General features: G+C 40.6%; 1 protein-coding gene and 1 long non-coding RNA gene across 2 annotated transcripts in view; one reads left to right on the forward strand and one right to left on the reverse strand.

Annotated features, from left to right (window-relative positions):
- Window positions 1–24,859, forward strand: part of LOC111190621 (NACHT, LRR and PYD domains-containing protein 12-like) — a 407,924-nt gene that overhangs the window by 34,352 nt on the left and 348,713 nt on the right. The window lies entirely within an intron of this gene.
- Window positions 17,228–18,345, reverse strand: LOC125785725 (uncharacterized). Its single transcript, XR_007428058.1, has 4 exons — window positions 18,295–18,345; window positions 18,110–18,151; window positions 17,952–18,017; window positions 17,228–17,860 (listed from the first exon to the last, which is right to left on the reverse strand). It is a non-coding gene; the product is annotated as an uncharacterized LOC125785725 (long non-coding RNA).

Below are 24,859 nucleotides of genomic sequence, written 5' to 3' on the forward strand. Positions count from 1 at the left end.
AGCCCCCACAATCCAGCCTCACACTCACAACATCCCAGGTGAGATGTGCACTCAAGAAGATCAAGGTCAGAAAGGCTGCGGGTCCAGATGGCATCAGCTCAAGAGTTCTGAAGACCTGTGCCAACGAGTTGTGCACTGTGACCCAGTACATTTTTAACCTGAGCTTGAGGCTAGGGAGGGTTCCACAGCTGTGGAAAACATCCTGTGTGGTACCAATTCCAAAGACCCCGCATCCAAAAGACCTCAACAGCTACAGGCCAGTGGCACTTACATCTCACCTGATGAAGACCCTGGAGAGACTGCTCCTCATCCACCTTCACCCCCTGGTGAATTCATCAATGGACCCACTTCAGTTTGCCTATCAACCTGGCATTGGAGTGGAAGATGCCATCATCCACCTGCTACACAGATCTCTGTCCCACCTGGAGAATGCTGGGAGTACTGTTAGAATCATGTTCTTTGATTTCTCCAGTGCTTTCAATACCATCCAACCCATGCACCTGAAGGACAAGCTGGAGGTCACAGGATTGGACCATCACCTCACCACCTGGATTCTGGACTATCTTACTAACAGACCGCAGTATGTGAGGACGCAGGGCTGTCAGTCTGACATGGTCATCTGCAGCACGGGGGCTCCACAGGGAACAGTTCTTGCTCCTTTCTTGTTCACCCTCTACACTGCAGACTTCAAGTACAGCTCTGCCAGCTGCCACCTGCAAAAGTTCTCAGACGACTCTGCTATCGTCGGACTCATCAGTGATGGAGATGACAAGGAGTACAGAGAACTGACGCAGGACTTTGTGAAATGGTGCCAGAGGAACTGCCTGCAGATCAACGCAGGAAAAACCAAAGAGCTGGTGGTGGACTTCCGCAGGACCAAACACTCTCCTCCGGTGCCTGTGAACATCCAGGGCTCGGATATTGAGATAGTGAGGTCCTACAAGTACCTAGGTGTCCACCTTAACAACAAGCTGGACTGGACTGACAACACGGCTGCTCTCTACAGGAAAGGTCAGAGCAGACTGCATCTCCTGAGGAGACTCCGGTCCTTTGGCGTGCGGGGGACACTACTGAGGACCTTCTTTGATGCCGTGGTGGCATCAGCCATCTTTTATGGAGTGGTCTGCTGGGGCAGCAGCATCTCCACCGTTGACAGGAAGAGACTGGACAGAATCATCAGGAAGTCCAGCTCTGTCCTGGGGTGTCCTCTGGACCCAGTGGAGGTGGTGGGAAACGGGAGGATGAGGACTAAGCTTAGCAACATGCTGAAGAACCTGTCCCATCCCATGCATCACTCTCTGACAGCACTGAGCAGCTCCTTCAGTACCCGGCTGCTGCACCCACGCTGTGTGAAGGAGAGATTCCGCAGGTCCTTCGTTCCACACACCATCAGATTTACAACACACCGCGCTCCCAGTAAACACTAGTTTACTATCTCAGGACTTCATACAAACCTACATACTACTCAGTGTAGCTGTGATGCTTACCGTGTGCAATATCCATCTCACTATGAGTACTGTGATCATCATTTGTGCAATTTATTTAATGTGCAATATTTTTTTTCTCACTTTTGTTTTTATCTATTATTTATTTGATATTTATTCACTGTTACTCTTGTGCAATAATACTGGTCCATCCTACCATAATCATATCTCTATGCACTAGATGTATATATATTTTTTTCTTTTACTATATATAATTTTTTAAACTCTTTATATATTTTCCTACAATAGGTTTTCTGTATATATAGATTTATCATTATTTGTATTTACCTTTCCTGACCTGTTTCTCTGTCCTTTACTCTGCACTGCTGTAACATGGTAAATTTCCCCATTGTGGGATTAATAAAGGATTATCTTATCTCTTATCTTAGTTAAGGTTATAATAACGAAACTTGTTTTTTGTTCAAATGTTTCATTTTAGAATAAAAACTTTTGCACCGATTGTTCAGTGTTCAATCCAGTTCAGTCAAAAATAAACATTTTATGTTCAGATATTTTTATTGTTTTTTTTCTTCCAAGTATCGTTTTGGTATCGAGAATCGTGATACTACAGTTGGTATCGGTATCGAAGTCAAAATTTTGGTATCGTGACAACCCTAGCAAGCGTATATTAGACCGGTGGAGGTAGGTACTAGAGGCTTTGTTGCGAAGTCTGCCACAAGACTACTGTCTGAATTCGGAATTAGAGGTTGTGTGCTGAGGACAGTAGTGAAGGAGTTGTCAGATGTAGCTGAAGATCTAGTCAGTGGTTGTGGTTCAGAAGGGCTGAGGCTATGTGGGGAAGGGAATGAGTTTGTGCTTCTATAGCAGGCTTGGAGGGTGGTGGGTCTGGGACGCCAGACTTCACTGTTGAGCCTTCTGAAGGTGTTGTGGGCCTAATTAAGCGAAACACTGACGAAGGAAGGTGCCTACCTGAAGACCCCTGAGAAGAGCTTGCACTGAAGTTTGTGTTAGAGTTTGGATGAAGGGAATTGGTGTGGTCTTGCTGTTATTGTAGTAATTTGTAATTTGTAATGAGTTTTTGCAGACGTCTGAGTACTTGGCAGTTGAGGCACGGACCATGAACATAGTTTGCTATGCTTCTGGATTCTTGTCGAGCCAGTATCAGATGGTAGTGGTTGCTGTGTTCTGCTCACGCAACTTATGTCATTTATTGTGTGTGATTGTGCTTAGGTAGGGTGCTGTGGTTAGTGTGTTGTTGCCATAGATTAAGGAAGTGAGCTTAGATTAAGGAGGGATTCTGTTTGTTCATTGGTTATTTTTCGGTAGGTCTGTTACTTGGCAGTTGAGGCGATGGACCATGAACATAGTGTTAGGCTGTGCTTCTGGATCCTTGTCAAGCCAGTATCAGATTGTGGTGGTTTTGGCTATTGTTGTTAGTTGAGTGAGTAGTAGATCCTGGCTGAGCCCTATGCATAACCCCAGCTGTTAGGTGCAGGATTTGACAATTTCCTGTATTATATTACTAATTACAATATTTACAAAGTTTAAGAGGATTCATGACTCATTTTCCAGTGTTCCTAGAGACTAGAGTAGTTTGTTGTGTGTTCTGTTTAATACAGAAGTGTATAATCTCTCTCTCAGTCTGCCTCTGTCACTCTTTCTCTCTCTGTTAATAACTTACTCTAATTTTCTCTCTCTTTAGATTATCTGGGTGTATGATCACAGAAAAAGGCTGTTCTTCTCTGGCTTCAGCTCTTAATTCAAACCCCTCCCACCTGAAAGAGCTGGATCTGACCTACAACCACCCAGGAGAGTCTGGAGAGAAGCTGCTTTCTGCCAGACTGGAGGATCCACACTGCTCACTGGAGACACTCAGGTATGAAGAAGTACTCAGGGGGAAGATTCAGGTGTGCTGCAGATGTTAGATAGAGTGATGAGGGTCAGTTAAAGATAAAAGAAGAGTGATCAACTGTTTAAAGAGTCCAAAGTTACCCTGTGTTAGAATGAGCTACATTTTCTCAGTTGAGTTAATATATTTTTAATAATAAAGTGCACAGTGCCTATCCAGATGTGGTGTATTTAGCCTTTTGTTGTGAATTTTCTATTATAAACTGAAATTATATATTATATAAGGTGAAAGCAACTCATATTATCCAGCTTCAGATCAACACAGGAATAATAATAATCCAAGTTCAGGATCAGAATTTGCCCATAAACAGAACATAAAGATTAGGGTTCTGGACTACAGATTTCGTAGCGTGATGAACCCTCGTTATTCATAAATTACAGCGTTTCAGGTGTTAATAAAATGGATTGAGCTCATCAGAGTTTAGAGTAAAGTAAAGTCCACATGTTTGTTGGTTAAAAGTTGAAGACTCCATGTTTCCTTTGTAGCTGGATCTTTATGGTTCAGCCTTTACTTCTTTACCTGTTCTAAACAGAGACCCTATAATTCTCCCTCACGCCCCCTAGAGGCTGGGAATAAAAGAAGAAGCTAAAGTGTGACAGCATATTGAATCTGTTATTAGATATTAAAATTTAAATCTGAGGCTCTGGTTTCCTCTAATTGTGTTAATGGTGTTATAAAGGAGTGGGTGTTTCTTCTTAAGGATTAACGTTAATTATTGTGTATCAGGAAAATCCAGAACTTCATATTCCTTCACCATGTTCACTAATATAAACCCAGAGAGAGAAACTCTGCATTTCACTCTCACACCCTGCTGATCTGTGTGTGTGTGTTTAGAATGGAACATGGAGGCGAAATAAGAATCAAACCTGGATTAAAGAAATGTAAGTTTTCTCTCACACACACACACAACACTCACACACACACTACACACACAAACACACACACACGTACATTACATTACATTTCACTTTTAAATGATGGAATCAGCAAAAGCTCATCCTCTTCTTTATCTTCTACAATATTTGATGAACTCATCTTAGGTTTATTGAACTGAACTGAGTTTTATCTCTGTCTGAACTCAGTTTCTCGATGTGATTTTTTATTTCTAAAACTGTACGATTAGAGAGAGAATGAGTGAGAATGAGCTTCAGCTGCATCTGTCGCTGTTCAAACACAACAAACCATTCAAACGTGCAGTGTGAGTTATCCACAACGCTCTCCATTAAAATAATCACACAGTGTACGCTAGAGTTAAGATCAGACCCAAAGAATCCAGCCCGACCCATAAACTGTCATTATGAACCCGAGCCTGATTTAAACCCCACATTTCTTCATGAGTAACAAGTTAAAACTGAGCGTTTTAAAAACTTTTTCAGGCTTTTTAAATGAGCGAAATCTGTTCAGAATTATGTAAATTAACATTACAACACTGAAGAAGCAAAGACCTATTATTAAATAACAATGTTTATTAATAACATACACACACTACACACACTACACACTCACATACACACACTACACACTCACATACACACACTACACACACTACACACTCACATACACACACTACACACACACATACACACACTACACACACTACACACACACATACACACACTACACACACTACACACTCACATACACACACTACACACACTACACACACTACACACTCACATACACACACTACACACACTACACACTCACATACACACACTACACACTCACATACACACACTACACACACTACACACTCACATACACACACTACACACTATATATATAGTATAGGACACAAGCCATCAAAGTGACAGGTTGACCTTTATTTGACCCCGCCCTCCCCCCCCCCAAAAAAACTGTTCAATCAATCAATCATAGATAATGATTAATAGTGTTTATGTGTAAGAGAATATTTTCCCGCTCTTTTTGAAAATGTATTGCTGATAGTTTCCCATCCTCCCAGCTGTTCAGGCCCACCATATCCTGACAATTAATCAATCAAGAATAATGATTAATAGTGTGTATGTGTAAGAGAATATTTTCCTGCTCTTTTTCAAATTGTATTGCTGATAGTTTCCCATCCTCCCAGCTGTTCAGACCCCCATATTCTGATAATCAATCAATCAAGAATAATGATTAATAGTGTGTATGTGTAAGAGAATATTTTCCTGCTCTTTTGGAAAATGTATGGCTGATAGTTTCCCATCCTCCCAGCTGTTCAGACCCCCCATATCCAGATAATTAAACAATCAAGAACAATGATTAATAGTGTGTAAGAGAATATTTTCCCGCATGAGAATACTTTTACCCACAGCCAAACCTGCTCAGAGGCGCTTCTCTCTCACACACACACACACACACACACACATACAGGCACGTACACGCGCACAGACACACACACACAGTCACGGTCCTGCTCACACACCCGCCAGCCCCCCTTAACCAAACATTCAGTCTCTTGAGTCTGAGTCTGAAAAAATGCGTGCTTGGCCGCTATCAGACGGTCGATTCTTTGGATTCTGTCTCCACAAAGATGTGTACCATGTTACTCTGCTTACCGGACCAACAGAGATGTTTGAAGATGCGACATGTCGAATCACTTTTCAAATAGGAGATTGGGAGTGTTTCACAAACCACTGTGAAGGATTGGTAGGAGTTATGAACTCTAGAACCGTATCGCATACAGAGTCTGAGACTTGCTATATTTCGATAGCCCCGTGCGAGTCATCAGAACTCTGTTACGGACTAAAAATCTCCAGGATTGACGGTTCAGTCGTTACTATCATGTCTATGGAAGAAGTACGCTTTGAGCCATCAAACAGTGATCAGAGTCGAACCGCCAACTCCTTCATAAAGCTGAAGTGGAATGATTGGAAAGAGAACATGAGAGAATGTTGCATAATCGTCAAACAGTGTATAACATTAAGAGACTGGAGAAACTTAAGATGAGACTGAATGATTATTTTGATTCTCTCACCGACAATCCTTTCGCAGAGTATCCTAAACGTGAAATCACCATTGTGTATGTCACAGCAGAAGATCGCAAGATTTCAAACATAGCCGACACCATGCATGTCGTGCATCATCAAGCAAAATAATGATGTTATGTAGAAACTTTTGTAGTGTTTACACGTGTTTAAGAGTTATTTAATTAGTAATTTAAAAATAAATACATAAAAATACTATTCCCATACCAGGAGTCGAACCCGGGCCGCCCGGATGAAAGCCAGGAATCCTTACCGCTAGACCATATGGGGTTTCATGAAAGAGTATGTGAAATGTATGTGAAAGAGCCTGGGGCGGAGTCCAAACGTAAGCAACGCCTACCATACTATCTAACTAATAAATTAAGACCGTCTCTATCTACGAGTCATACTTGTTCTATACACGCTGCTGTGTCGGGGGTAATCCGCGGTTGAAATGACTCAAGAACTCTTAAACCTGTACTCGTACTCTCCGGTCATGGAGGGTCTTACCCCAGGATCAACCAAACCGGGTACATCGGATGACATCGATGGATGTATCGGAACGACCATGCTCTCCATCATCCGCGCTGTCACCGGGGATCTGCTGGACAAAATCATTGAAAAGGATCTGAGAGAGCATTGCAACTGATGCGCCACCGATCACCCGAGTCAGGGACAACATTCGTGTCTGTATGATCCTGAAGACTTCTATCTGCACATCAACGCTAAAAGACTTTTGACAAAGTTGTTTAGACCTTGGTTGAAATACACCTTGGCCAGAGCTCTAAAGTTGTGCGGTATCTCACATGTACCGTCTCTGGAAAAAATCCAAGCAGCGGCTGAAACTACAGTGTGCCAACTGCGAGACGAACCTGACTTCAAGACGGCTCTGAGAGACATTAAGCATAAAACTGCGTCTATCTACAACGATACGGTGATCGAGGACACTGTTGAGTACTGGGATTTCCACAGTTCTCTGGAATCATCCGAAACGGCGCTCACATGGGTAACATCGTCTCTTCCATCCAAGCTTTCACCCATAGCCGAATAAAAGTTCGGATAACGTCTCTACTCTGCAAAGTAATTGAACGGAGAGTTTTTCAAGTTTGTCATTCACAGACCTACTTAAAGTTTAAGTTTTTAATGTGTATTCATACCTATATAACCGACGCATGTGTTTTGAAAATGATAGTTAAGAAACATGTTCATGTTGAAAAAACTGTAAACTGTTTGATATCTTTTTTTAATGAAAAACAAAATAATGTAAATGTGTATCATTTAACAAGGCTTTTGAGTTTGTAGTAATAAAAGCTGATTACATTCTTATTCTCTGTCCATTATTGGTGAGACCTAGCACAATGACTGAGGGCTTGTTGAAAAAGATTTATTATGACCCCTCCAACCCTGGGTCTTACGGAGGGGTTGAGAGTTTACAAAGGGCAATTTTTGAGAAAAAAGGATCAAGAGCGAATATTAAAGATGTTAAAAACTGGCTGTCTGCGCAGGACGCGTATACTCTTCACAAACCTGTTTTAGGAAAATTTAAAACAAACAGAGTGTTTGTGAAAAACATGGATGAACAATGGCAAGCCGATTTAGTGGATATGTCAAACTTGTCAAAGGATAACAAAGATATGAAATTTATGTTAACGTGTATAGATATTTTATCTAAATACGCTTGGGTACGCGTATTGCGAAACAAGACGGGCGTTGAGGTGACCGACGCTTTTAATTCTATTCTTAAGGAAGGGCGTGTTCCTAAAAAATTGCAAACGGATCAAGGAAAAGAATTTTTCAACAAAAATTTTCAAGGATTAATGAAAAAGCACAACATCGTTCACTTTGCTACGGGTACGGGTCAGAAAGCATCTGTTTGTGAAAGGTTTAATAGGACCTTGAGGAATAAAATGTGGAAATACTTTACAGCAGTTAATACGAGAAAGTACATCGATGTAGTTCAGGAATTGGTTCACTCGTACAATCATAACTACCACAGCAGCATCAAAATGAAACCTGTCGAGGTTGATGAAACAAACTCCTTCAAAGTTTTTAAAACCTTGTACGGACTGTTTCCTTCGAGAGTTAAAAAAACTACGCTTCAAGTTTAAGATCGGTGACGTTGTCAGGATTTCGCGACTAAAAGCACATTTTGAAAAGGGTTATGAACAAAACTATACGGATGAATATTTTACAATTTCCGAAAGGATTCCGAGAGATCCTCCGGTATATAAACTACACGATGCCGACGGTGAAGAAATAACGGGTACGTTTTACGAACCGGAACTGCAAAAAATTATAGTCGGAAAAGACAAATCCTTTAAAATAGAAAAAATAATACAAGAAAGGATGCAAAATAGGAAAAAAATGTGTTTCGTGAAATGGGTGGGGTGGCCGGATAAATTCAACTCGTGGATCCCGGCCAAAGACATTGTGAACATAGTCAAAGAATAAGTAGATTCGTTTGTAATGACCGATTATCATAAACAGCGCATCATGGAAGAGAACAGTTTCTTTGTGACTCTCCCCAGCAACTCTTCCAATCACGTGTATCCCAACAATAAGATTTCGTGTTACACAACTAAATTTGCAAAGCCCATAGAGTTGACGGGCGATTGGGAGGTGGCTCTCGCTGAAGTGCAATACCCCCACACGTGGTACTCTTTGAAGGATCGCGAAACCGTCTTTTTTGTCCGCTACGATGATGGAATAAATCAAGAATTGTATAGCTGTCATATGAGTGAAGGGTATTACGGTGACATAGAACAAGTGGTTCGTGAAATGAATGCGACTTTAGAAAAATTAGCTTTAGACCTAACTACTGTTTATAATGCTCAGACCAACAAAATCCGCATGGAAACCAAAAAACCGTATTCGTTGAGCGTTTCCAATGGGATGACGCTACGGACCTCACTCAGAGTAACCCTGAAGCGCCCTATCTGGCCGATATTCATGCAGGATTTTACACCATGTTTGTTTATTCAGACATTATTCATCATCAAAGGGTCGGCGATAGTTTTGTACCGCTACTGAGATGCGTACATATAAGCGGGAAAAACAATGAAATTGTCACAATAACTTATGACAAGCCGCATTAAGTACCTGTGAGCAAGAGTCTTATCAACGATTTAGTTATAGAGGTAAAATCCGATCAGAACAAACATATTCGTTTTCTCTACGGAAAATTTGTTGCTAAACTTCATTTTAGACCCGCAAAGCATTCCTTTCGTGTTTGAACAATGATTGGTGAAAGGTACGTAGACCCTCAGATCTATGTGGACTATTATAAGCATCAAGCAGGCAACGGTCTTCCGGGGTACTATGGCTCCCCGGTGATGTACGGCTCGGGCTTAGGAGGGATCTTCAAATCACTCTTTAGAATGGCGGTACCAATTTTAAAAAGAGGAATAACGATTGCTAAACCTCATTTAAAAACCGCTGCAAAAAGTATCGTAAGCGACGTGGTAAGCAACGTCGTAAAATCTAAATCGCAAAAACAAGAGGGTGACGGTCTCGCGGCATTTGCCTACAAGAACTTTAGGAGACCTCCGGGAATGCGTAAAACGATTGGGAATAAAAAACGCAAGACGTCTGAAAAAGATCATATTGAAAAAACACAAACGGAGGAGCAACAAGCGCTCTCCCTCAGTCTCGGATAAACGAAGAAAGGTGAACATTTTCTAAAACCATGGCTTTACTTCACAGACTTTCAACCGAATGTACCAAGTCCGAATTAGATTTATTTACAGTGCCGTACACGCAGACTAGCGTCGAAAAGTATACTTACGTCGAAATCCCTCCTCTTTCGGCTCTGACTGATGAGGGACCCTTGGAGTTTTACGTGGCAGGAAATGGTGAAGACTACCTAGATCTGAACAACACTTTTTTACACCTGAGATGTAAAATCACAAAATTCTGACGGTACAGACTTGGCTAACGATTCAAAGGTGGGTGTAATAAACTATCCTATAGCATCTCTTTTTTCACAAGTAGACGTCATGCTGGGAGATCGACTCATCAGCCAGTCGAGTAATACCTACCCCTACAGGGCAATAATGGAATTGCTTCTTAACTATAGCAAACATACCTTGGATACACAATTCACCGCAGGATTATTTTACAAAGACTCGTACGGCCACATGGACGCGACCGATCCTCAAGGACGTAACAACGGCTTCAAAATCAGGTCTTCTTACAGCCAAGAAAGTAGAATCTTTGACTTAATAGGTCATATCCACTCCGATATATTTTTTCAAGAAAAACTTTTACTGAACGGAGTTGACTTGAAAATTAAGATGATTCGAAGTAAGGACGAATTTTGCATGATGAAAGAAGGAGCCAGGGATTACACACTTAAAATACTAACGGCTTCTCTGTACGTAAAAAAAGTCTCCGTTTCCCCGGCTGTCAAGATGGGGCATGCGCAGGCTTTACTTAACGCTACGGCTAAATACTCGCTTGAAAGAGTGTGTATGAAGACTTTTAGCCTACCTGTGGGGAGTCGCGTATGCACCCAAGAGAATTTATTCCTCGGACCTCTCCCTAAAACGGTTATAATTGGTATGATTGATAATGACGCATTTATCGGTGCATATGATAAAAATCCTTTTAACTTTAAACATAATGATGCAGAGTTTATTGCTTTGTACGTCGACGGTGTTCAGCACCCTGCAAAACCGTTTCAACCTAATTTTCAAAGCGGTAATGCCGTCCGCGAATTTCATTCGTTGGTTTTAGCTTCGGGGAAAAATCTAAAGGATCAAGCTTTGGCTATAAACCGCCAGGATTATTCTCAAGGATACACCCTTTTAGCTTTTAACCTGAGCCCGGATGATTGCGGACAACATCTATCTTTGATAAAGTCGGGAAATATGAGGTTGGAACTCAGATTCAGAAACCCTCTACCGAGAACGGTAAATCTAATTGTATACGCCAGCTTCGACTCTATGCTGGAAATCAATAATCGACGAAACGTCCTCATCGATTATCAGTAATTATGGACACCAGAGAACTTTCCGAGCTGATGAAAAGTTATCCTCCTGCGAAAAAGATATTCTACGGTGTGTTTCCTTGCGATGAACTACCCGAGAATAAGGTGGAACGCGCTCCGGCATTTTTCATCGTAAACACTCACCCCAGCTACATGCCCGGAGAACACTGGTTGGCCATATGTCTCAACGATGACGCCTCGGGAGAATTTTTTGATTCGTACGGAAATCCGCCAAACTCTGAACTCTTTCATGATTCTATTCATTCTTTTTTTAAAAAGAACTGTTGTGAAATAAAACACAACTCAAAACAAGTTCAAAGGAGTGACTCGACTTACTGCGGGCAACACTGCGTATTCTTTTTGTGTCACAGAGCTAGAGGCTATTCTTTTAATCAAATTATGTCTATGTATACGGATGATTTGAAAAGAAACGATGATATGGTTAAAGCTTTTGTAAAAAATATTTATCCCAGAGTGAATAAAAAACAATTTGTGAAATGTGTTCAGTGCATAAACTAGAGTGTAGTGTGAAATAACGACTCTGTAGATGTAAAACATGTTAAAGTATATACATTTAATGAAATAAAGAATAACAAATATTTACATTGTATCATCATCATCATTTATAACATTTTTAAAGACATGCACGATTAAAAACTTATCCAAGGTGTTGAGGTAAAACGAGGAGACTTGAAAACAGGCTCAAGAGTGTCAATGCTAGAGTCAGAGTCATCGCTCTTAGAAGTTGAGCTTGGTGAGTACAAAGGATCGCCTCTTTTAATGTCCGATATCTTACGTCGAACGCCGACGTTAGGTATAGTTGAAAAGGGTATATTCAATCCGGCTACAGTTTTTAACATCTCGATCCACCCCAAAGGTCTGCGATCATCCAACACTTTTTGAGGGGCCGTGAGGTTTTTAATCAAATCCAATACGTGTGAACCCCTGATCGTCCTTCCTTTGAAAATGAATTCACCTTTATCATTCCAGGAAGCTACGTCGCTAGATTTGGATATTTTTTCCATGATGAAAGAAGCATTTTTTCTGTTTCTTGCCGGAATGTTTCCGATTACTTCTTTGACAATTACGTCTTCGGACGCACCGCGATCCACATCGGTCTCCGGTATTGTTTTATTGTTAGAGTCTACGGGCAGGGACAGAGTTAATTGAGCCGTTTCCTCATCTCCTTGTTTGACGATGTTTAGGAATCTTTGCAAGACCGAGGCATAAAGTTTGGCCTTTTCGTAAGGCATCAAATCAGACCTATTCAGAATATGTCTCATGGTAGCATCCAGATCATTTTCCACCGTCTGTCTAACATTAGGTTTTCCGCTCGACACAGAATTAATCTTATCAAGTTGCTGCTGAGGTACCAGATACATTTTCACAGCGTTTTCCATGCTATTTCTGACGGGCCGCTATTAAGCTGCTGATGAAGGGTACCGCGACGCTTAGCAAAGGTAGAAGAAAACCTCCGGATTGATTAATAGTATTTCTTTTAACCTTTACAGATTTTCTTTTATCGGCAAAAAGTTGAATCGCTTTTTTTTGTCTTTTCAGTCGAGCGTACTGTTGAGCCGTTAAAGGAATGCGTCCTCTCAGTAGATTTAATGCTATTTCACAAATGGCTAGTACGAGGTCTGTGGGAGCTTGACGCAGTATAAGTTTCCTTTCTCGAGGTGATGCCTGATGTAGCGATTTCAAAACCTGATAATTTCTCTTCAACCGATCGGACATTATGTGAAAACCTTTTTCTTCGGTACGTACACCGCAGGAACCTCCTGTAAAAACAAACCCGATCTGAGACTAAGATCTTCTGGCGTTGAAGCTTTCAAGTCTACTAATAAATACCCATAGGGTCTAGAGGTAGCATCTTGAAAGCATTCTAAAAAGTACTTGCTGTTACGGGGGTACATCTGACGCGCCAACACGTTGATCTGTAGCTTATCTCTAGGATTTTTAAAAAGCACCATGTAATTGGTATTTAAATTTATAGTTCTGCTACTTCTCCCTTGAAAATACAAATTTTGAACCAAATAGATCACGCTGAGGTTTCTATGGTGGGTATATTTTGTAAAAGCCTTTTCTACTTCCTCACTCTTGCTAGCGGACTCCATCAAATCATCAATCACCAACAAGTTTGTTTTGTGCGGAGGGAAAAGTTCATCGTCGCACAATGATTCAGGTATACCTTGAACAAAATAAATGTTTAGTTTGTCCATCAACTCGTCGTAGAGGGGTTGCCAGCAAGTGTAACACCATACAATCCGGTCCGGAATTTTAGACATTGAGTCCGTACAATTTTCAAGTAACATTTTGATGAAAAAAGATTTTCCTCTATTGCTGGGTCCACAAACTATACAAGAAAAAGGAAGTTGAAGTCTAGCATCGAACGAGTTAGGTACGGCCATTATTTTCACTCGTTAACTCGCCTAAGTAATCGCCTAGGGGGGGCATCCAATTGCCATCTTTACTTTTGAAAATGACAGAGTCTGTATCCGTATAGAGACATCTTTGTTGCAGACCATCTATCAGCTTGTACAGCTTGAGTCTAGCGTAAGCGGTAGTGAATATTCCGATAAACACGTTAGCTTTACTCGGTTTGATGAATCTGGTGTCTGCGTAACGCCACTGAACCAGCGCCATCTGACGGTTCAGAAAAGAAAAGTGACTTACGTCGTACGTGTCCGAGAACATGAACTCTAGAAATTGGTTGGGATCGCTGATTAGACAAGTATTAATCCTATCAGACCTCTGACACATCTTACCCCACAAAGAATTCAACGCCAACTTTGCCACAGATCTCTTGGCCTGGTTAACCTCTATGCGAGACGGATCGAGTTCTATGCCTTCGTTTTCCTTGTACCTTTTAACGTATTCTTTTTGATCAGATTCGTCCTTTACCCAAGACGGGTAACCTGAGCTCTCCTGTTTTGTCTTGAGAAACGTGTTGATGTATCCGGCAAACAAATCATGCGTCTGTTTAGGAAAGTGCCAGATTTCAAAAACTTTCAACACTCTGTAGCCTTTTTCGAGAGCCTTCATAACCTCCACGCTACACCAACTACCCGTAAGAGCCCTCTCCTCGTCAGCATGTTTACAACATAGCTGCTGTTGTAACTCGGCACACACCCTACACAGAGGGAACAAAAGCTTGTTTTTCACCCTATAAGGGAGAACGGGGGCCCAAAGACCCCTAGGGGGTAAAATTTTTATTCTGAAGAGGCAAATAATTTTCCAACGGTTCAAAATCGCGGAAAATGATGGTTGGGTGACCTACGGGGTAGTTTTTTGTCTTGTTTACGTAGCAGTATAACGATGTAAAATCGTAATAATCGATTCTCTCTCCGGGTTGAGCTACGTAATGTAAATGTAACGCGTTTGTACGACCGCCAAAAAGAGCTTGTCTCTGTTTCAAACGCTCGGGAAAGTCAAAACGTTTGAGAAACGCTATTACGTCCTGATCTGTCCTTTTCATTTCGTTCCACGCATGTTCCCAGATTGTTGTAACGTGCATATTGTAGATGTTTTGCAAATTCTTAATTTTTTGCAAAGAGTGTTGTTTAACATCTTCGAAGGTTTGTCCTATTTTACTTAGAGGGTGACGCGCGTTTGCAGGGAAACATTTATCACATCCGTGAAAAAAGCATCCTAAGAACTCAAAAGCATTTTGCGTGTGGCCGTCGGTAAAATAACCGTCTAAAAAATATTGACCCATTTGAACTTCACCTTCGTTGAGAGCGTGTCGAATCGGAATTTTCCCTCTGTCTGAGAGGTACTCGAGCCATTGAATAGCAGAGTTTGAGAACGACTTCTGCCTGCGGATATAATCATCATGCGGTGGTATAGCCAAGGTATTGTCCGTCAGAAAATGTGTTCTAAAGATTTTCAAACAGACGCTGGCTATGGTGATGCATTTGAAAGGATCTACACCCGTACCGCTCATTATCTGCTCCCTGAATGCTAAACACCCCTTTCTGAGAATGTGAACGTCATTCACGCAATAATCGGCCAACTCTTTTCTGAGGTCAAACACCTTGCCAGACAGAGTATTGTACCATTCAAAAAACTCTTGTCTCTCTTTATCCATCATGGTGTCTACACCGTAATATTTGGCTGCCGGGTATGGGCCGATGTAATTCTGGTTTTCAAGAGTGTTCCAGAAATGAGGAAAATAACCCTTTTTTTCATTCTTGAATCCCATAGCCTTGGGAATCGCGCTCAGCTTCATAGGGAGAAAAGAGAGACTGTCTATGAATCTCTGTCTGAACTCGACATCTTCAAAGCACAATATTTTACCACCTTGCGCTATGATGTCGGGGTTGATCCCCTCTCGGACCAAATGATTCAATAAAATGTACGAATCGTAACTTCTAGCGTTGTGCGCCAAGAACGTGTAGCCTTTGTATTTCTTTCTACGGTAGCGTTTAAAAAACGCTGAAACACAATCGGGTCCTTCAGCCGTCCAAACTTTACCCTTAAAAGTACTGCAACATATAAAATTTGCGATGTGATTTCCTGACTCTTGATTGGTTTCAAAATCGTAAAAAATGTACTTTTTGTTGTTCTTTTCCTTTTCTAGAGGCGTTATAAAACATTCGTGTTCAAATTCAGGGTTTACTTTAGCACCGCATTGACGGCATAGGTTTGCGCGACAACTGTGTTTGCTGGACCCTTTTCTACCATGCTGCACGGTGTTACACTGTGCACAGTAGAATCTAGTTTCACACAAAATTTTACCAGAGTCGTCTTTGACCTTGTGCTTTTCGTAACAATACGGTGTTCTACATAACCTCAAACAGTCTTGACATTGCACCGTATTTTTAGGAAGCTTGGGACAATCGTTATCCTGACAAACCTTGCATCTGTACTCGCATTTATGATGATTCTCATCGTTATACCCCGCGTAGCAGTGAGAACAAACGTACCCGGTACCCAGCACAGCCTTAAGGTTTTTAACACCGTAGTAATGGTTTTCATGCAGGAATAGGAACAATGTTTTTTCGTGAGGTATCGTACTGTTTTGGAAAAACGAGTACCCTTTTTTGACAGCATCCCTGTACATCACTACGATTTTACAATTGAGTAACTTTTCAAACAATGAAATGTCGGCAAAGCTAACGGCGTCATTTTCAGACATCCCTACATCGGCTTGTAACCGTTTTGCAATGTGCTCTACTTGGTAATCGTTTAGGTCTGGATTCAGTAGTTTGGAAACACATAGGGCGAAACAGAGGTTGTCTTTATTTTGAAAATCAAACAGATGTTTCAATTTGTTCCGAACAATTTCTGAATTGAACATTTGTGAGAACTTAACGCGCGCGCCTCCGCGCGGCGGGTGTACAATTCGAATCACAATTTGTAGAGTTTCGTCGGAAAGAATTTCAAATTTGCTCTGCATGCTTTGTTCAATCATTGTTACAATATCATTAGGGTTTATGACTCCGTCGATTACTTCAACGCTCGCTGAAACGTTGAGCGAATCTCCTTGAATTTCCACATATACTGAATCCTTCGGACCAATATAACCATTTGCTACCTCAACGGTTTGGTTAAAAACTTCCATCACATAGTTGTAAAATTCATCGAAAGATTCAACGTTTCCCAATGAGGAAAAGTTTAGAGACCGCCTAATTTCTGTGGTGTTGAATCTGTCTATCCTGTTTACATGTATATCCTACGGTATTTCACCTTCTACACCATATCCTATCTGATCCTGTACATTCTCGTTATTGTGAACTGTTACACTGAAAGCTTGATTAGACCCAGATGACAAAGTGTGTGAATGTTGATTTTCATTATCCGCTTCATTCCGAAGTCTATCTAAACTTTGGTTTAGATTGTGAAACAAATCAACCATCGGCTCTTGCGCAACAATTTGAGCCGTTGTTACAGACTGTTCTGTAACATTATTGCGATCGGGCGTTAAAGCTAAACTTTCGTTAAGCCGATTAACAGCGTCTAATAGAGAAGGATTACATTCATTCCGAAGTCTATCTAAACTTTGGTTTAGATTGTGAAACAAATCTATGTTTGACTCTTGCGTTACATTTTGAGGCGTTGTTACAGACTGTTCCGTAACATTATTGAGGTCGGGCGTTAAAGCTAAACTTTCGTTAAGCCGATTAACAGCGTCTATTACAGAAGGATTACATTCATTCCGTAGTCTATCTAAACTTTGGTTTAACTGATGGAAATGGTCATGCTGTAAGTTGAGTGTAAGTTCTGTATCTGATACACATTCACAAGTTAAATGATCGGATGTGATGGGGACATATTCAGATTCCTGTCTGATTTTACACCTCTTGGCTTCAACATTAAAACAATTATCACACCTTTTCCTAGACATGGTGTTTATTGAGTAGGGTAGTACATTGATTCATATAAAGGCTCACACGTTTCTTACACAATGCATGAACATGCTTACTTTGAACTCTTGACCCGTGTGTTTTCACGCGCATGAGTTTCTTGAACGTCAAAGACACAGACTTGTGAAGGTGGCGTAGATCGCGTAGATCGTCCCTCAGATCATCATTGGCATTAACATCGGAATCTAAAACACACATAGATAACAATATATTACGTTTCATCACTAATGTGTTTTCATACACGTATGTGCAAGTTTAATTATAAGACATATTTACCGGAAAGCGTGTCATTATGGCTGTACTGATAACCTTTCGCAGGGGATTGTTGATCAGATTCACGATCTATTCATTGAAACATTGAATAAGATAATTTACAATATTATATACGCACACAATATTTAAAAAATATAATAATGAGACAAAAAGTTTCTTACTAGGGATTGTTGGGGAGTAGGATGGAGAGTTCAGGATTACATCTAAAAATAAATAATATTATTGATTAAAATACTGTGTGTGTGTGTGTGTGTGTGAGCAGATCATGCTTGCGAGTGAGTAGGGGAGGGGTGTGTGTGTGTGTATGTGTACAATATTTAGAAAAAAATTAAAATCTTCTGCTCACTGTATGGAGATTGATTACCGTTATTGGCATACACAGGAGAATCACACCCTGTTCAAACAAACAGAAAATACACAGGTTTAATAAATGATAGATAATAACATATATATATTTTGTATTACTTAAATATTGATAAAAATGTTTCACTTACCTGGAATTGTGGAGCTGTTGGGTGGAGTATCAGTGATGTAAATGGGACTGCTGCTTCTTGTTTCAGCAGTCAGTTCTAAAATAATTAAATCATTACATACTTAGAACAGAGAATATAGAAAATAAAATGTGTGTGTGAATGTGTGTACAATAATTAGAAAAATATATATTTTTCTCACCGTATGGAGTTGGAGGTTTTTCGATATAAATGACCCCTGGTGTAATAATAATAATTAAATAAAATAATTTATTAATATTTTTAAAAAAAAAGCATTATTTTCAGTATTACACCAATAGTATAAAACATAACTTATCACATTATTTCTAAAAATTCATCATGATAAAATTACTCACATTAAAAACATTTCTGAATGTTACCTATTTTAAAAAAATAGAACGAAACATTACTATAATATAATTTGGTTTAAAAACATTGTATTCTATTTGACATTCTAATTACGTTCTAGCAACATTCTAAATAACCATACTATATTAACATTAGTATGAATAATAATAAAAATAATTATAATCAATCCAGACCAAAAGGAAACTTACCAGACTCCATTATCTTCCAACGAAAGAGATTCTTGAGCTCTGAAAATGTTTGTGACCGTATGAACAAAACTCCGTGTTTATATACATTGAGAAGCGCATGCAAGTCTTGAGTAAGAAATCACTAATTGGTCACGCAGCTGTCCTGGAAGATCAGAAACACAATACAGCAGGCCGTGGTACAAATCTTGCCGCTGACACAGACTCAAACACAGAGATACACTGCACTCTAAACTATTCAGTTTTTACTGATGATAACGCATTCAGAAGCTCAGAAATTCTGTATCAGATTTAATGTTTTTCAACGATGCTCTCAATGAACATACGGTCTATTATTGCAAAGTACGTCTGCATTGCGTTGAAGTCATCATTTTGAAATTCAATTTTACATTCCTGTTCAAAAAAATCGTTTTGTTTTAATAAACTTGTAACTTCGTGAACAATTGTAAGTCTGGCATTGTACGATTTGGCATTTAAATACGGATATAGATTGAATGAACGCAACATTGTTCCGGTTTGTATATAGGGTGTCCATGTTAAATTAAATTTCTCATGGTAATCCGGTTTACAGTAACAATTTCTGTAAATGAGATAGGTGTTAAAAACTGAACAATGTCTTGAGAAGCTATGCCATTCCTCTCCATTAAGAGTTATCAAAACGGTCGCATCCTCAAATCTTACTGTTGGACCGATACACAGAGTGACGCATTTCATATCATCGTGGAAACGAAATCCAAAGAATCGACCGTCTGATAGCGGCCATACATGATTCTTTTCAGACCCTGCGATTTCCTTTCTTGGTGCTTTTGTAAGAGCATCCATGTTTTCCGATCTTTTGCTAAGGAATAAATCAAATAAAACAATAATTATTTAATGATATAGTTTTATAAAATATATAAATTGAATTAAACAATATCTTATAAACTCTTACCCGTGTAACGTTAGAAACACCACCGCCTGTTGAATGTTTGGTAGAGTACCGTAACCTCTCTGCTTTTATTGAATAAAGGGCGTGGTTATATTACGTATGTACACGTATCTACACGTAATTATTCCTTATTGGTTGCACTGTGTGTGTGTGTGTGAACTCAAGAGACTGAATGTTTGGTTAAGCGGGGCTGGCGGGTGTGTGAGCAGAACCGTGACTGTGTGTGTGTGTGTCTGTGCGCGTGTACGTGCCTGTATGTGTGTGTGTGTGTGTGTGTGTGTGTGTGTGTGTGAGAGAGAAGCGCCTCTGAGCAGGTTTGGCTGTGGGTAAAAGTATTCTCATGCGGGAAAATATTCTCTTACACACTATTAATCATTGTTCTTGATTGATTGATTATCTGGATATGGGGGGTCTGAACAGCTGGGAGGATGGGAAACTATCAGCCATACATTTTCAAAAAGAGCAGGAAAATATTCTCTTACACATACACACTATTAATCATTATTCTTGATTGATTAATTGAACAGGTGTTGGGGGGGGGGGTCAAATAAAGGTCAACCTGTCACTTTGATGGCTTGTGTCCTATACTATATATATCACACTCACATACACACACTACACACTCACATACACACAGTACACACACTACACACTCACATACACACACTACACACTCACATACACACACTACACACACACTACACACTCACATACACACACTACACACTCACATACACACAGTACACACACTACACACTCACATACACACACTACACACTCACATACACACACTACACACACACTACACACACTACACACACTACACTCACATACACACACTACACACTCACATACACACACTACACACTCACATACACTACACACACTACACACTCACATACACACACTACACACACACTACACACTCACATACACACACTACACACACTACACACTCACACACACACTACACACTCACATACACACAGTACACACACTACACACTCACATACACACACTACACACACACTACACACTCACATACACACACTACACACACTACACACTCACACACACACTACACACTCACATACACACACTACACACACTACACACTCACATACACACTACACACTCACATACACACAGTACACACACTACACACTCACATACACACACTACACACACACTACACACTCACATACACACACTACACACACTACACACTCACACACACACTACACACTCACATACACACACTACACACACTACACACTCACATACACACTACACACTCACATACACACACACTACACACTCACATACACACAGTACACACACTACACACTCACATACACACACTACACACACACTACACACTCACATACACACACTACACACACTACACACTCACATACACACACTACACACTCACATACACACACACTACACACACACTACACACTCACATACACACACTACACACTCACATACACACACTACACACTCACATACACACACTACACACACACTACACACTCACATACACACACTACACACACTACACACTCACATACACACACTACACACTCACATACACACACACTACACACACTACACACTCACATACACACACTACACACTCACATATACACACTACACACTCACATACACACACTACACACTCACATATACACACTACACACAGTACACACTCACATACACACACTACACACAGTACACACAGTACACACTCACATACACACACTACACACACTACACACTCACATACACACAGTACACACACTACACAGTACACACTCACATACACACACTACACACTCACATACACACACTCACATACACACACTCACATACACTCACTACACACTCACATACACACACTACACACTCACATACACACACTCACATACACACAGTACACACTCACATACACACACTACACACACACATACACACACTACACACACACACTACACACTCACATACACACACTACACACACTATACACACACACACACTCACATACACACACTACACACTCTACACACTCACTACACACTCACATACACACACTACACACTCACATACACTCACTACACACTCACATACACACACTACACACTCACATACACTCACATACACACACTACACACTCACATACACACACTACACACTCACATAAGCACACTACACACACACTACACACACTACACACTCACATACACACACTACACACTCACATACACACACTACACACACACTACACACACTACACACTCACATACACACACTACACACACACTACACACACTACACACTCACATACACACACTACACACTCACATACACACACTACACACACTACACACTCACATACACACACTACACACACACTACACACACACACTACACACTCACATACACACACTACACACACACTACACACTCACATACACACACTACACACACTACACACACTACACACTCACATACACACACTACACACAAACTACACACTCACATACACACACTACACACTCACATACACACTCACATACACACACTACACACTCACATACACACTCACATACACACACTACACACTCACATAAGCACACTACACACACTACACACTCACATACACACACTACACACTCACATACACACACTACACACACTACACACTCACATACACACACTACACACACTACACACTCACATACACACACTACACACACACTACACACACACTACACACACTACACACTCACATACACACACACTACACACTCACGTACACACACTACACACACACTACACACACTACACACTCACATACACTCACACACACACTACACACACTACACACTCACATACACACACTACACACAAACTACACACTCACATACACACACTACACACACACTACACACTCACATACACAAACTACACACTCACATACACACACTACACACTCACATACACACACTACACACACTCACATACACACCATACACACATACACACACTACACACTCACATTACACACACTGTGTGTGTGTAATGTGTGTGTTTAATGTGTCGTCTGTGTGTAATGTGTGATGTCTGTAGTGTGTGTAATGTGTGTAGTGTGTGTGTAATGTGTGTAGTGTGTCTGTTTGTGTGTTGTGTGTGTGTGTAATGTGTGTGTAATGTGTGTGTAGTGTGTGTAATGTGTGTGTAATGTGTGTAGTGTGTGTGTATTGTGTGTGTGTGTAATGTGTGTAGTGTGTGTGTAGTGTGTTTGTAATGTGTGTGTAGTGTGTGTATTGTGTGTAGTGTGTGTGTGATGTGTGTAATGTGTGTAGTGTGTTTGTAATGTGTGTGTAGTGTGTGTATTGTGTGTAGTGTGTGTAATGTGTGTGTAATGTGTGTGTAATGTGTGTGTAATGTGTGTGTAGTGTGTGTAATGTGTGTGCAGTGTGTGTGTAATGTGTGTAATGTGTGTAATGTGTGTAGTGTGTGTGTAATGTGTGTGTAGTGTGTGTAATGTGTGTGTAGTGTGTGTAGTGTGTAATGTGTGTGTAATGTGTGTGTAGTGTGTGTAATGTGTGTGTAGTGTGTGTGTAATGTGTAATGTGTGTGTAGTGTGTAATGTGTGTGTAGTGTGTGTGTGTAGTGTGTGTAATGTGTGTGTAGTGTGTGTAATGTGTGTGTAGTGTGTGTGTATTGTGTGTGTGTAATGTGTGTAGTGTGTGTGTAGTGTGTTTGTAATGTGTGTGTAGTGTGTGTATTGTAGTGTGTGTGTGTAATGTGTGTAGTGTGTGTAGTGTGTGTAATGTGTGTAGTGTGTGTAATGTGTGTGTAGTGTGTGTGTAATGTGTGTGTAGTGTGTGTAATGTGTGTGTAATGTGTGTGTAGTGTGTGTAATGTGTGTTTGTAATGTGTGTGTAGTGTGTAATGTGTGTGTAGTGTGTGTAGTGTGTGTATTGTGTGTGTAGTGTGTGTGTAATGTGTGTAATGTGTGTAGTGTGTGTGTAATGTGTGTGTAGTGTGTGTAATGTGTGTGTAGTGTGTGTAGTGTGTAATGTGTGTGTAATGTGTGTGTAGTGTGTGTAATGTGTGTGTAGTGTGTGTAGTGTGTGTGTAATGTGTAATGTGTGTGTAGTGTGTAATGTGTGTGTAGTGTGTGTGTGTGTAGTGTGTGTAATGTGTGTGTAATGTGTGTGTAGTGTGTGTAATGTGTGTGTAATGTGTGTGTAGTGTGTGTGTAATGTGTGTGTAATGTGTGTGTAGTGTGTGTAATGTGTGTGTAGTGTGTGTGTAATGTGTGTGTAATGTGTGTGTAGTGTGTGTGTAATGTGTGTGTAATGTGTGTGTTCTTGTTTTCAGACGGCTGTGATTTCACACTGGATCTAAACACAGTAAACCCTCTTCTCTCTCTGAGTGAGGAGAACAGGAGGGTGGAGAGGAGAGAGGAGCTGCAGTCGTATCCTGATCATCCAGACAGATTTGATAAGTGCTGGCAGGTTCTGAGTAGAGAGCGAGTAACTGGTGTAACTGGTGATACTGGTGTAACTGGTGATACTGGTGTAACTGGTGATACTGGTGATACTGGTGTAACTGGTGATACTGGTGATACTGGTGTAACTGGTGTAACTGGTGATACTGGTGATACTGGTGATACTGGTGTAACTGGTGATACTGGTGATACTGGTGATACTGGTGTAACTGGTGTAACTGGTGATACTGGTGATACTGGTGTAACTGGTGTAACTGGTGATACTGGTGATACTGGTGATACTGGTGTAACTGGTGTAACTGGTGATACTGGTGATACTGGTGTAACTGGTGTAACTGGTGATACTGGTGATACTGGTGTAACTGGTGTAACTGGTGATACTGGTGATACTGGTGTAACTGGTGTAACTGGTG

The sequence above is a fragment of the Astyanax mexicanus genome, chromosome 1 (assembly GCF_023375975.1).
Source record: "Astyanax mexicanus isolate ESR-SI-001 chromosome 1, AstMex3_surface, whole genome shotgun sequence".
NCBI classification, from domain to species: Eukaryota; Metazoa; Chordata; class Actinopteri; order Characiformes; family Acestrorhamphidae; genus Astyanax; species Astyanax mexicanus.